Source organism: Cebus imitator, unplaced genomic scaffold (assembly GCF_001604975.1).
Source record: "Cebus imitator isolate Cc_AM_T3 unplaced genomic scaffold, Cebus_imitator-1.0 Scaffold99, whole genome shotgun sequence".
Lineage (NCBI taxonomy): Eukaryota > Metazoa > Chordata > Mammalia > Primates > Cebidae > Cebus > Cebus imitator.
The window spans coordinates 1952213-1964816 of record NW_016107414.1 but is presented as its reverse complement, the minus strand read 5'-3'; positions in this window follow the sequence as shown (position 1 = coordinate 1964816).

The following is a 12604-nucleotide window of genomic DNA, read 5'->3' as shown; positions in this document are numbered from 1 at the left end:
AAAAAAAAAAAAAGCTCGCATAACCCTGGGCTTCTCCTTTTTATGCAGAATTAGCTGGCTCTCAATGGCAGCCACCTAGAGACAGGCCGTGAGTGCTCCACTTTGCTCCAGTCCCCACCACTCCCTATTACTCTCAGCCTAGACGCCTGCCTCATGCATGTAAGGACATCTGCCTGGAGGCATGTTGCTCTGTGACGCCTGCCCCAAACCATGACACATAGTGATGTCTAGCAGGTAATAAAAGGGTCTTCAGAAAAGGAAAAACAAAAATATCTGTGGCAGAGACTGCTGGATGCCATCACACTACTTAGTCTCCTTCCTCTTCTCTAATAGGAATCCAAAATTTTTGAATCCTGAGATGAGTTCAGCCAAAGGACTACATTTCTGCACTTTTGCAACGGGCACGGACATCCATGCATAAGCAGAAGGCAGTGGGTGGGGTGCCCAGGAGAGTTCTTTAAGGGACCGACTCAGTTGAGAGGTGGGCCCTTTCACCACTCCCCACTCCTCGTTCTTTTTGGCTGGAATACAAATATGATGGCTGGAGCACCGGCAGCCCTCTTGGGACTGAAGAAAAAGGCCAAAGGAAACATAGCCATCTCAGCACTGGCACCACTGAGCCTCTAACTGAGTGCCACTGACTGCCCATCCCTGGCATTTATGTGAGAAAATAAACCCTAGCAATAATTGACTCTAATTTCTACCTGAGACATTACTAAAGATTAATGGTATTTGCCATGTTCCAAGCATGACCCTGAGGTTTTCACATAATCACTCATTTAATCTCTACCACAATCCCACTATGTAGGCGCCCTTCGTGACCCATTTCACTGAACAGGCAACCAAGGCGCAGAGTCCATCAGCAAGCAGCTAAGGAGGAGCTTGTCCTGGTAGTTTAACTCAGGCTCTCTGCGTCCAGGGCTCATGCTCAGGTTAGACAGGAAAAGTGGGTGCTGCTAAGGTGCAGGTGAGCAGGTTCCCACCTTACGTCTCCCAATAACCCAGCACTGCGTCACATACCCTCAGCGTCCTCCTCTGCAGATGGGGCTGATCGTCCAGGCTCTGGTGCCTGCAGACTGTTATGGGGCTCCTATGAGTTCCCAAATTTCAACAGCTTTAAAAACACTGAGTGTTGTGCAAATAGAAAGCATTCCTTTTTTTTTTTTTAATTTTTTTTTGAGATGGAGTCTCATTCTGTCACCCAGGATAGAGTGCTGTGGTGTGATCTCAGCTCCCTGCAACCTCCACCTCCCAGCTTTCAGCAATTCTCCCACCTCAGCCTCCTGAGTAGCTTACGGCTACCCACCACCGCACCTGGCTAATTTTTGTAATTTTAGTAGAGATGGGGTTTCACCACATTGGCCAAGCTGGTCTCCAACTCCTGACCTCAAGTAATTCACCTGCCTTGGCCTCCCAAAGTGCTGAGACTAGAGGCGTGAGCCACTGCCCCGGCCAGCATTAATCTTCTTCTTCTTTTTTTTTGAGATGGGGTCTCACTGTGTAACCCAGGCTGGAATGCAGTGGCATGATCTCGGCTCACTGCAACCTCTACCTCCTGGGTTCAGGCAATTCTCCTGCCCCAGCCTCCCAAGTAGTTAGGAATACTAACTAATGCTCTACTCTTCTTCAGCCTTGGAAATCACAACAGAGCTGCACAAAATCACTGTGCCTGGCCAAGGACTGCTGCTTCGAAATTCAATTTTATTGAGGTCTAACTTACACACAATGAAATTCACCCTTTTTAGTTGTACAGTTCTGCTAATTTCGCAGCACATGCCATCGTGTGACCAGGGTCACAATCAAGCTATAGAACATTTCCATCCCCCCTAAAATTCCCCTGTGTTGCTTTTTAGTCAGTCACAACCCCTACCCTCAGCCCACGGCAACTAGTGATATTTTTTCTGTCACTATAGTTTTGCCTTCTCTAGCAGGTCATGTAAGTGGAATCAGTCAGGAGGCAGCCTTTTGAGTCTGGCCCTTTTGCTCAGTACAACGCATTGGAAATTCTTCCATGCTGCTGTGGGTTGGCTTTTTATTGTTGAATAGCTTTCCGCTGGAAAGATATACCACAGTTCATCCATTCATCTGTTGATGGACATTTGGTTTGTTTCCAGTTTTTGGCAATTATGAATTAAGCCACTCTAAACATTCACAGACAGTTTTTTGTATGAACATCTATTTCTGTTTATCTTGGATAAATATCTAAGATGTATCTAGGATGTTTTCCACAGTGCCTGGGCAATTTTGCATCTCCACACGCGGTCTTCAAGGGTTCGTTTTCCATACCCTCGCCAGCATTGGGATTGGCTGGTGTCTTTTTTCGGAGGGGGATGTTTTGTTTGTTGGCATTCTAGTATGCAGTGGTAGCTTTCTGTGGGTTTAATTTGCAGTTTCCTAATGACTAATACTGTTGAGCATCTTTTCATTGGTTTATTGGACATCCATATATATTCTTTGGTGAGGTTGTTAAAGGAAAAACTTCAGCCAAATTACATTTAAAGGAGTTTGAGCAATGAACGATTTGCAAATGGGACAGCCCCCAGAATCAAGGCTAACTTAGAGAGACTCCAGGGGTGCCTTGTGGTCAGACCCAATTTACAGTCAAAAAAAAAAAAAAAGAAGTGGCATACAGAAATCAGAAGTGAGGTACAGAAACATGGATTGGCTACAGCCCAGCGTTTGCCTTATTTGAACACAGTTTGAACACAGTGTGAGGGTGCAGTATGGCCGCTAGGGTTGGCCCAGGCTCAGCGACTGTTACAGGTGCATACTCCTAAGTTAGGTTTTCAATCTCGTCTGCCTCTTAAGTTAGGTTATGGTTCATCCACAAGGACTTAAATATAGAGTCTGGAGTCCTTCTCAGGCTATATTTCATTCGCCTTAACAAGGTGTTGGTTCAAATATTTTGCTCATTTTTAATTGAGTCATTTGTTTTCTTATCGTCTTGTAAGGGTTATTTATATGTTCTCTATTCCAGTCCTCTATCAGATATGTGTTTTGCAAATATATTTTCCCAGTCTATGGCTTGTGTTTTCATTTTTGTAACAGTGTCTCTTGAAGAGCTGAAGTTTTTCGTTTTGATTAAAGTCAATTTATCAATTTGTTCATTTACATTTTATGCTTTCTGTGTTCTATCTTTTTTTTTTGAGTTGGAGTTTCGATCTTGTTGCCCAAGCTGGAATGCAATGGCTTGATCTTGGTTCACTGCAACCTCCGCCTCCTGGGTTCAAGTGATTCTCCTGCCCCAGCCTCCTGAGTAGCTGGGGTTACAGGCATGCCCCACCATGCTGGCTAAATTTGTATTTTCAGTAGAGACAGGGTTTCTCTTTTTTGGTCAGGCTGGTCTTGAATGCCCAGCCTCAGGTGATCTGCCTGCCTCAGCCTCCCAAAGTGCTGGGATTATAGGTGTGAGCCACCATGCTCGGCTTTGTGTTCTATCTTAAAAAGACCTGTGCCTAATCCAAAGTTATGAAGATTTTCTATTATGTTTTCTTCTAGAAGTTTTATTGATTGATTGAGATGGAGTTTCACTCTTGCCCAGGCTGGAGTGCAGTGGTGTGATCTCAGCTCACTGCAACCTCCACTTCCCAGGTTCAAGCGATTCTCCTGCCTCAGCGTCCTGAGTAGCTGGGATTACAGGCACGCGCCACCACACCTGGCCAATTTTTTATATTTTTAGTAGAGATGGGGTTTCATCATGTGAGCCAGGCTGGTCTCAAACTCCTGACCTCAGGTGATCCACCTGCCTCAGCCTCCTAAAGTGCTGGGATTACAGGTGTGAGCCACTGTGCCTAGCCTATAGTTTCAGTTTTTACACCGAGATCTATGATCGATTTCAATCTTTTAAAAGAAATCGATGTTGAGATGTGGGTTGAAGTTCATTGTTTTGTGAGTGGATGTGCAACAGTGGCAGTACCATTTGTTGACAGGCTTTCCTTTTTGCACTGAATTGCTTTGACACTATTATTGAAAATCAGCTGACATGAAAGGTCTGGGTCCCTTTCTGAACTCTGCGTTCTGTTCCATCGATCAATGTGTCGTTGCCGTCGTCAATACCACACTAGAGCCTGCGCCTGGTAAACACCGTATCAGTGTTAGCACTTGCCATATTTTATCATTTAAAAAATAAGCTTAATTTTGGAATTTCTTTACTTGGAAAGTTTATTTTTGAATAATAAATGATGGAAAAAGTTGCAAATCTAGAACAGAGATTTCCCTTATATCCTTCTTCTCACACCCAGCTTCTCCTAGCATGAATGTTTTACATGTCCATGGTACTTTTTTCCTTTTAATCAAAGCAAACACATTAACATTGGCACAGGCTGTTTTCCCTATTCCAGGGTTCAATTCAGAATAACACATTGCATAGAACCTTGGGTTTTTAGATGCATCTTTTAACATCTCTCAGGATGCATCTTATAATAATCAGATGCATCTTATAGTCCATGGTGTTTTATACATTGATAGTTAGGGTTTTTTTTTTCATAGTGGCATGTAGCATGCTTTAAATTTAATGCAATAGGGTATTATTATTACTTGATCTTCTTAAACCTCAACTTCTTCATCTGTAAAATGAAAATAACGCTGGGACTCACCTCATAGAGATGTGGAAAGACAAAATGAGAGACACACAAAAGGAAGTGCCTCACAGAGAGGATGGCACATGAGCCCTTGTTAATTAACGGTGGCGTTAAACCCAAGCGCGAGCTCTATCCAGTGTGCCTGGGGCTCAGTGAGCGCTTCTTTCCTTGCCTTTCCCTATGTCGGAGAAATGCCTGGAGCCCAATTTCTTAGTAGCTTTCCTTCAAACAAGAGCCCACAGGAATAGCTACCAATTAAAATAACAAAGTTTCAGGTGACAACATTTGCAGAAGCTGCAAATGTTTAGTAAGAGCCCAGTTGCTGGGAGGCTCAGACAGCTACCTCCTCCGGGAGATCTGAAGCCTGCATTTCAAGTTTGCCAGCAAATTCGCTTTTATTAGCATAAGACCCTGGCCCTTTCTCCTCGGAATGTCTGGGCCCAGGCCTCTTGTCCTGGGTCACTTCTCTCTTTTTTTGCTTTCACTTTCTGAAACACATTTCCTTGTTTTATGTGCTTGAGCTTTTTAAAAATTATACACGCGGCCGGGCGCGGTGGCTTACGCCTGTAATCCCAGCCCTTTGGGAGGCTGAGGCGGGTGGATCACCTAAGGTCAGGAGCTTGAGGCCAGCCTGACCAACATGGAGAAACCCAATCTCTACTAAGAATACAAAATTAGCCAGGTGTGGTGGCACACGCTTGTAATTCCCAGCTACTTGGGAGGCTGAGGCAGGAGAATTGCTTGAACTGGAAGGCGGAGGTTGCAGTGAGCTGAGATCATGCCATTGCACTCCAGCCTGGGCAACAAGAGTGAAACTCTGTCTCAAAAAAAAAAAAAAAAAAAAAAAAAATTAAAAAAAAAAAAAAAAAAAAAAAAAAAAAAATTATATAAGCAACACATCTGTTGCGGATAGAGTAGAAAAATGAGATGAAAGGAAAAACGTAAAAGAGGCCTGTAATTTCATCACTCAGAGATTGTCATTGGATACAAAGTATTTTTCTTTCCTTTTCTGGTTGTTAAAATAAAGCACTCATTGTCAAATAAATGAGAAATTATAGAAAAAGCATAAAAGCAAAACATTCTGTTCTCATGTCACCATCCAGGTTACCAAAGTGTAACATGCACCCTTTCCAAAATGTTCATGTCTATGCTTTCATATGTACTTAAAAATATTGCAAGTTCTAGTACCTGGGGTAGGCTCTGGGGGAAGGCCACTTGGATTTAAATTTTGCCTGTCACCAACTAGCCATGAGCAGCCTATGTGACTTCTTTAGGTCTCGGTCTCCCTAACTGTTGAATGGGAATATCATTGAAACCTACTTCAATTATTGAGAACATGACCTGAGATACAGTACATAAAAGTCCTTAGCTGGCTGGGCACCGTGGCTCACACCTGTAATCCCAGCACTTTGGGAGGTGGGAGGATCCCATGAGCCCAGGAGTTCAAGACCAGCCTGGGCAATATGATGAAACCCCATCTCTACAAAAAAAAAAATGAAAATATTAGGGCTGGGCATGGTGACTCAGTCCTGTAATCCCAGCACTTTGGGAGGCCGAGGTGGGCAGATCACAAGGTCAAGAGATTGAGACCATCCTGGCCTATATGGTGAAGCCCCGTCTCTACTAAAAATACAAAAAATTAGCTGGGTGTGGTGGTGCATGCCTGTAGTCCCAGCTACTAGGGAGGCTGAGGCAGGAGAATCACTTGAAACTGGAAAACGGAAGTTGCAGTGAGCTGGCATCGTGCCATTGCATTCCAGCCTGGCAATAGAGCGAGACTCCATCTCAAAAAAAAAAAGAAAGAAATATTACCCAGGTGTGGTGATGTGCACCTGTGATCCCAGCTACTCGGGAGGCTTGGGCAGGAGAATTGCTTGAAACTGGAAAACAGAAATTACAGTGAGCTGAGATTGCGCCACTACACTCCAGCCTGGGCGACAGAGTGAGAACTTGTCTCAAAAAAAAAAAAAAAAAAAAGGAAAAAAGTCCTTACTCATGATGGTTGGCACAGAGTGAACCTTGAAAAATGGCCATGATGATTGGTGTGCTTGTTTTCAATTGCTGCCTAACAAACAACCACAGAAACTCAGTGGCTTAAAACAGCACCACTGATCATCTCACATTTACGATCTCACTGTCTTCGTGAAAAAGGATTCCAGGCACAGCTTGACTGGATCCTCAGCTCTGGGTCTTGCAAGGCTGCAGTCAAGATGCTGGCTGAGGCTGGGTTCTCCTCTTGGAGGCTCAGGGTCCTCTCCCAGGCAGATGTGGTTATTGGCAAAGCTCATTTTGCTGCAGCTGCAGAACTCATGGCTCATGCTTCTTCCTGGATAGCAGAAGGTTGGCTGTCGCTATCAACCACGCCCTTCTTCCTTCTCTGATCTCTAGAGCCTCTCTGCAAAGGCTCACCTGGTGAGGTCAGGCCCATCCAGGATCATCTCCCTTTGATGAACTCAAAGGCAATTCCTACAGCACCTAATTACATGAGAAAATCTCTTTATCTTTGCCCTGGGACATAATAACATAATCACAAGTGTGACATTTTATCGTATTCAAGGTCCTACCCACACCAAGGGGAGGCGGTTATCCAGGACGTGAACCACAAGGGGAGGGAAACTCGGGGCCATTTTAGAATTCTGCTTACCATAGGTAGTACTCATAGGGCCTTGTGGTCACCCTGTGTTTTAGTTTGGGGGCAAACTAAAGGAACTTAACCTGTTTCCAGGGGTTTTATACCTGGTCAAGACCGTCCCATCTATCTGACCAACCATTGGAACTGAACGTTGAAATAGTTTGGATCTGTGGTTGGGGAGGCCTTAGGAAACTTTCTTTTTCTTTTTTTTTTTTTTTTTTCCCATATTTCTTGGAGACTTAATTAATTTCTTTCTTTTTTTTTTTTTTTGAGACAGAGTCTCCCACCATCGCCCAGGCTGGAGTGCAGTGGTGCCATCTCAGCGCCTGCAGCCTCTGCCTCCCTGGTTGAAGTGATTCTGCTAGGATTACAGGCATGAACCACTGCGCCCGGCCGAGCAGCTGAATTCTAGGGACATTGATAAGTAACTAGTTTATTCATTCATCCTCCAAGTAACGACTGCACCCTTGGAACTCCTGAGCTTAGTGCTGAAACATAGAAACTCATGTGGGCACGAAAGATGGTGGGATCTCTTCTGAGCACTTACTCTACCCAAGTGCTGTTGTTGAATTAGCTCAGTTATGTTCGCAACAAGCCCGTAATGGAGGTTGACCCCCTAGAATGACCCCCATTTTGCAGAGAAATTGATGTGAAGAGAGATTGTTTAACCTGGCCAAGATTGCACAGCTAGAAAGCAGCAAGGCTGAGACGGGACCCAGACATCTTACTCCACAGCCCATGGGCACCATCCTCCATCCTGTGAGCCCCACGCTCATGGGCACGGCCTCTTGGCTTGGAGGTGAACAAGCTCCTTTCCCCTGCCGGAATGCCTGTCTCTGGACTCTCTCTGGACTGGTGGGAGGGAGGGGAGGAAGGGCGGGCCTGCTGGCAAACCATGGCCACAAAGAAAGTGGCCTCGGCTGCCCTGGGCTGTGGGGGCAGACCTGAGCCATGAATAGGGACATTTCAGGGACCCTAGTGACCACATCCTCTGTGCCTGGCAGGGGCCAAAGGGAAAGGCCTGGAACTTTTCCCCACAGAGTGTCACAGAGCAGCCATGTCCCCTCAGCAGATCTGGCCAGTTCTGAGTGTTTTCTGTCCATCAAAAATACACTCAATGAGTGTAGGTTAGGTACCCCCTCCACTTTCTTCTGACCAACCATTGGAACTGAACGTTTAGCAGTTCAGTTTAGCAGGGAGAAGCATTAGGGAAGCTGAGGGCAGACATCCTTAAAGCATCTGGACACATCTGGTTCCTTGCAAAGCTACCTCTGTGCAGCAGGTGAAGGTGGAGAGAGGGAGTTTGAGTGTGGATGACCCAATGACTAGGTGCAAATGCTGCAGTCCTGGGCGGAGCTATGAAACCAGTCTGTGCCTCGGTTTCCCTGGGTAGAAAGTAGGGCTAATGTCAGTCTTTGCCTTCCAGGGTTGCGGGTGGGACTGCATGAGATAATGCATGTGAAGCACGTAACACCTCATCTCGGAGATGCGAAGCCTGGGCACAATTCCCACCACTCAGGTGGTGCTGCGACCTCCCCACTGTGCGGCACGGTATCCGTGTAACAAAAATGCGCTTGTACTCCCTAAATCTACAAAAATGAAAAACATCTTTAAAAAGAAGACGGTAAGCTCAGAGATTGTGAGTTATGCTTTGTGAACAACATGGCTTTCCTCTTCCCACAAAGGCAGTGGCCCTGGCAGAGGCTGTTGGCCCCTCTCCCCCTCAGGCCCCGCCCTCCTCCAGTGCCACTGCTCCCTGCAAACATGCAGGTGACCTTACACCTCCGGGGTTCCCTAGGTCCCTGTGCTTGGAATCACACATCCCTCCTGGGCCTTAGGCCCGCGTCCTGGCCACAGTGGTTGGCAATGAGGTGGGCACTGGGTGTAGCTGAGCTGATCAAATTCCTTCCCTTTCAAATGGGTCTGGGAGGGGAAAAACTCACTTCAAGGCTCCCAGTGCCTCTGCCCTCTGTGAACTGCACAAACCTGGAATAATTTTCTCCTGGTCATCTGGCCTGGGCAAGGCTGGGGGCTGCCCAAGGGCAGGAAGACCAAGGTCCGGTTGGCTCCTTCGAGCCCAGCACTCAAGGCTTGTGCTGATCCATGGTGGGCGGTTAATCAGTATTTGATGAATGAATGAATGAATGAATGAGCAGCCTGCTTTCTCCTCTTTTTCCATCAGTAGGAAAGAACTGCCTTCTCAGAAGACTGCAGCTTTTCTTTTATTCTTTTTTCTTTCTTGCTCATTTATTTTAATTTTTCATTAATGGATATTTCAAACTTGAGTATAGTCAAAGAACACCCCAAATACTGACTCAGGCTTTAGCAACGATCATCCCGATGTTTTTTCATATTTCCTTCTCTCCTCTATGAGGGGGGTAGAGGGGCTAGGATATTTTAAAGCAAATCCCAGACACTGAATGATTTCGCTGCCAAATACTTCAGTATGTATCTTAATATTAATATTAATTAACACATAAATATTTTTTTCAAACAACCATAATCACACTCTCATACTTAACAAAAACAATAATAATTTCTTAATATCACACAATACGCAGACCATGTTCAAATTTCCTCCCCTATCTCAAGAACTGTCTATGTAGGTTTGCTCAAATCTTACTGTGTTATAATCACCCTGAGGTCTCGGCTGGAATTTATTTGGTCGCAGGTGACCGAATGTCTGCCACTGGGATGTTTCTAGCTGCTCCTTGGAAGTAGGTTTTCATGGTTAGGAGGTCTGAGAAATACTGAGTTCCAGAAAGTGAGGCTATCCTCATCCCTCTCCCTTCTTTAGAAGGCTAAAGCGTGTGGTGAATCTGAGTGTAAAAGAGATTTTTACAAACTTGGTTGATCTTGGAAATTTTTTTTTTTTTTTTTTTTTTTTTTTTTTTTTTTTGTTTTTTTTTTTTTTTTTTTTTTTTTTTTTTTTTTTTTTTTTTTTTTTTTTTTTTTTTTTCTGAGACAGAGTCTTTCTCTGTCTCCCAGGCTGGAGTTCAGTGGTGGGATCTCAGCTACTGCAATCTCTGCCTCCTGGGTTCAAGCCATTCTCTTCCCTTAGCCGCCTGAGTAGCTGGGATTACAGGCACCCACCACCACACCTGGTTAATTTTTGTATTTTTAGTAGGGATGAGGCCAGGCTGATCTTGAACTCCCAACCTTGAATGATCCACCTGTCTTGGCCTCCCAAAGTGCTGGGATTACAGGCATGAGCCACCCCACCACGCCTGGCTGATCTTGGCAATCTTTGAGTTCATGAAGGTGATCTCTCTCCCAAAGGGGTAAAAATTGGTTCTTCAGTGGCAACCCCCATCCCCCCCTTTTTTTTTTTTTTGTAGAGTTGGGATTTCACTACATTGCCCAGGCTGATCTCAAACTCCTAGGCTCAAGCGGTCTGCCTGCCTTGGCTCCCAAAAGTGCTGGGATTTCAGGCATGAGCCACTGTGCCGGGACTCGAAATCCTGCTTTTTATGTATAAGGCCCATGTGCACATTCACTACATAAATAGATACACTGTGTATCTGTGGCATTAAAATTGCACATGGAGGGAGTGGTAATAGAGAAAATGTTCCAGAAAAGCTCCTTAGAGCTGTGGAAATGAAAAAATAAATGAAGAAACATTATTTTATTTTCCATCTGCACCTTAGTTCCCACATCTGTAAAACTGGGATAATAATCGCGCCTAATTCAGAGTTGTTGCAAGATTTAAACGCATTTGCAGAGTGCTTGGCTCATTGGAAGTGCTCCATACGTGTTAGTTATTATTATGGTTGTTGTTCTTGATGTTTTTGGAGCATTTTGTAGGTGTTGGGAAATTAAAGACACAGTTCTGGGGTCAGATGAACTGGGTTTGGAGACTTTCCTTCAAATTTGTGACCATTCCATTTTCTCATCTGCAAATAAAATAAAACTGCCTTGCGGAGTTGCTGTCCAGGTTTAAGGGAGTAACACAAGCAAAGTCCCTGGTACGTATTAACCGACCATTATTATTCTCCCCTTCTGCAGGTGGGCAAACTGAGGCCCCAAGCCCTGGAGAGATGTGCTCAGACAGATGTGCAGGTCCCTCTCCTCGAGCCCATCAGCCTTCAGCCAGCCTTTGTTCCGCCACTTTCTCCCGGAAGTCACACGTCCCTCTCCAACGCCCTCCCACATCACAGGAGTCTGCACGCACCCAGCCCAGCTCCAAAGCCTCTGACAGGTGTGAGTTTCTTGTTTTTGTTGCCTTTTTTAAAAGAGCTTGCAACTTTGCCTTTGTCTAAACAGAGCAGACGTGAAAGCAGAGAACCTGGAAGCCTCCCTGGTCCCTCTGCCAAGCACTGGCTTGGGTCAACCAGAGCCATCAACTCTGCTATCTTTTCTGCTGGAGGCGGTTAGGGCAGACCCGGTGCTGGGACTCACCAGGGCCTCCTGTGGTTTTCTCTGATTTTCTGGGTCTGCAAATCAGGAGCCCCTGGTTGTGAACCCCGCAAGCTGACTCCAGCAAATTCGCCCTTTTGATTAGGGAGTCCGAGGACCCCGGGCACTCTGAAGCCCAATTACAGCGACATATTCTTTGTTTTTGTGTCCACCGCATCAGCTTTTGAGAATGTGGCACTGGCAGTCCCCGAGGTGTAACCTCTGTCTGGCTGCGGCTCAGGCTCTGGGGGTATGGAGGGAGGGTCGGGGATGCCAGCCTGGGCCATCACCCGCTTGCACAGTTCTGGAAATCAATAGCTGTGTCTGCCTTGGAGGAGGACAGAGAACCTTCCAGTGGCTTCTGTTGTGTTGTTTTTAATTTTTAGCCATGGAGTCCAGCATGGGAGTCAGTCTGCCTGTATTCAAGTCTTATTTTCTTCTATCCTCTACTGGTGACCCTTGAGTGACCACAGCTAAGAAATTAAGATAATTAAAATCTCTCCAGGCCTCAGTTTCCTTATCTACAAAGTAGAGACAATGATAGTGACTTTTCACAGGATTCATGGGGGATAAAGTGAAAGGATGCATTTAGACCTGGCACACAGGGTACAGTCAATAAATGTCAGCTGTGGCAGTAGGGCCCTGCTGAGCTGGCCCCATCCACCTCTCGGGCTTCATATCCTACCACCATTCCCCTCCCTCCACACTCTGCTGCAGCTGCCCTGGCCTCCCCTCCCCTCCCCTGGCTTCTCCTCCCCTCCCTGGTTTCCCCTCTCTGGTTTCCCCTCTGCTTCCCTTCCCTTCCTGATACAAGGCAGGTTGAGTTCACTTCAAGGCTTTTGCCTTTCTGCTTCCTCTAGCTGGGAAGCTGTTCCCAGATCCAGGCTCCCTACCTGCTTATTGTCTCAGATCTGGGGTCACTTCTAGGAGGCCACTTTCTCTCACATGACCCTGTTTTGTTTGCTTTTAACCTTTACCCCCACTAGAATGATTTGGT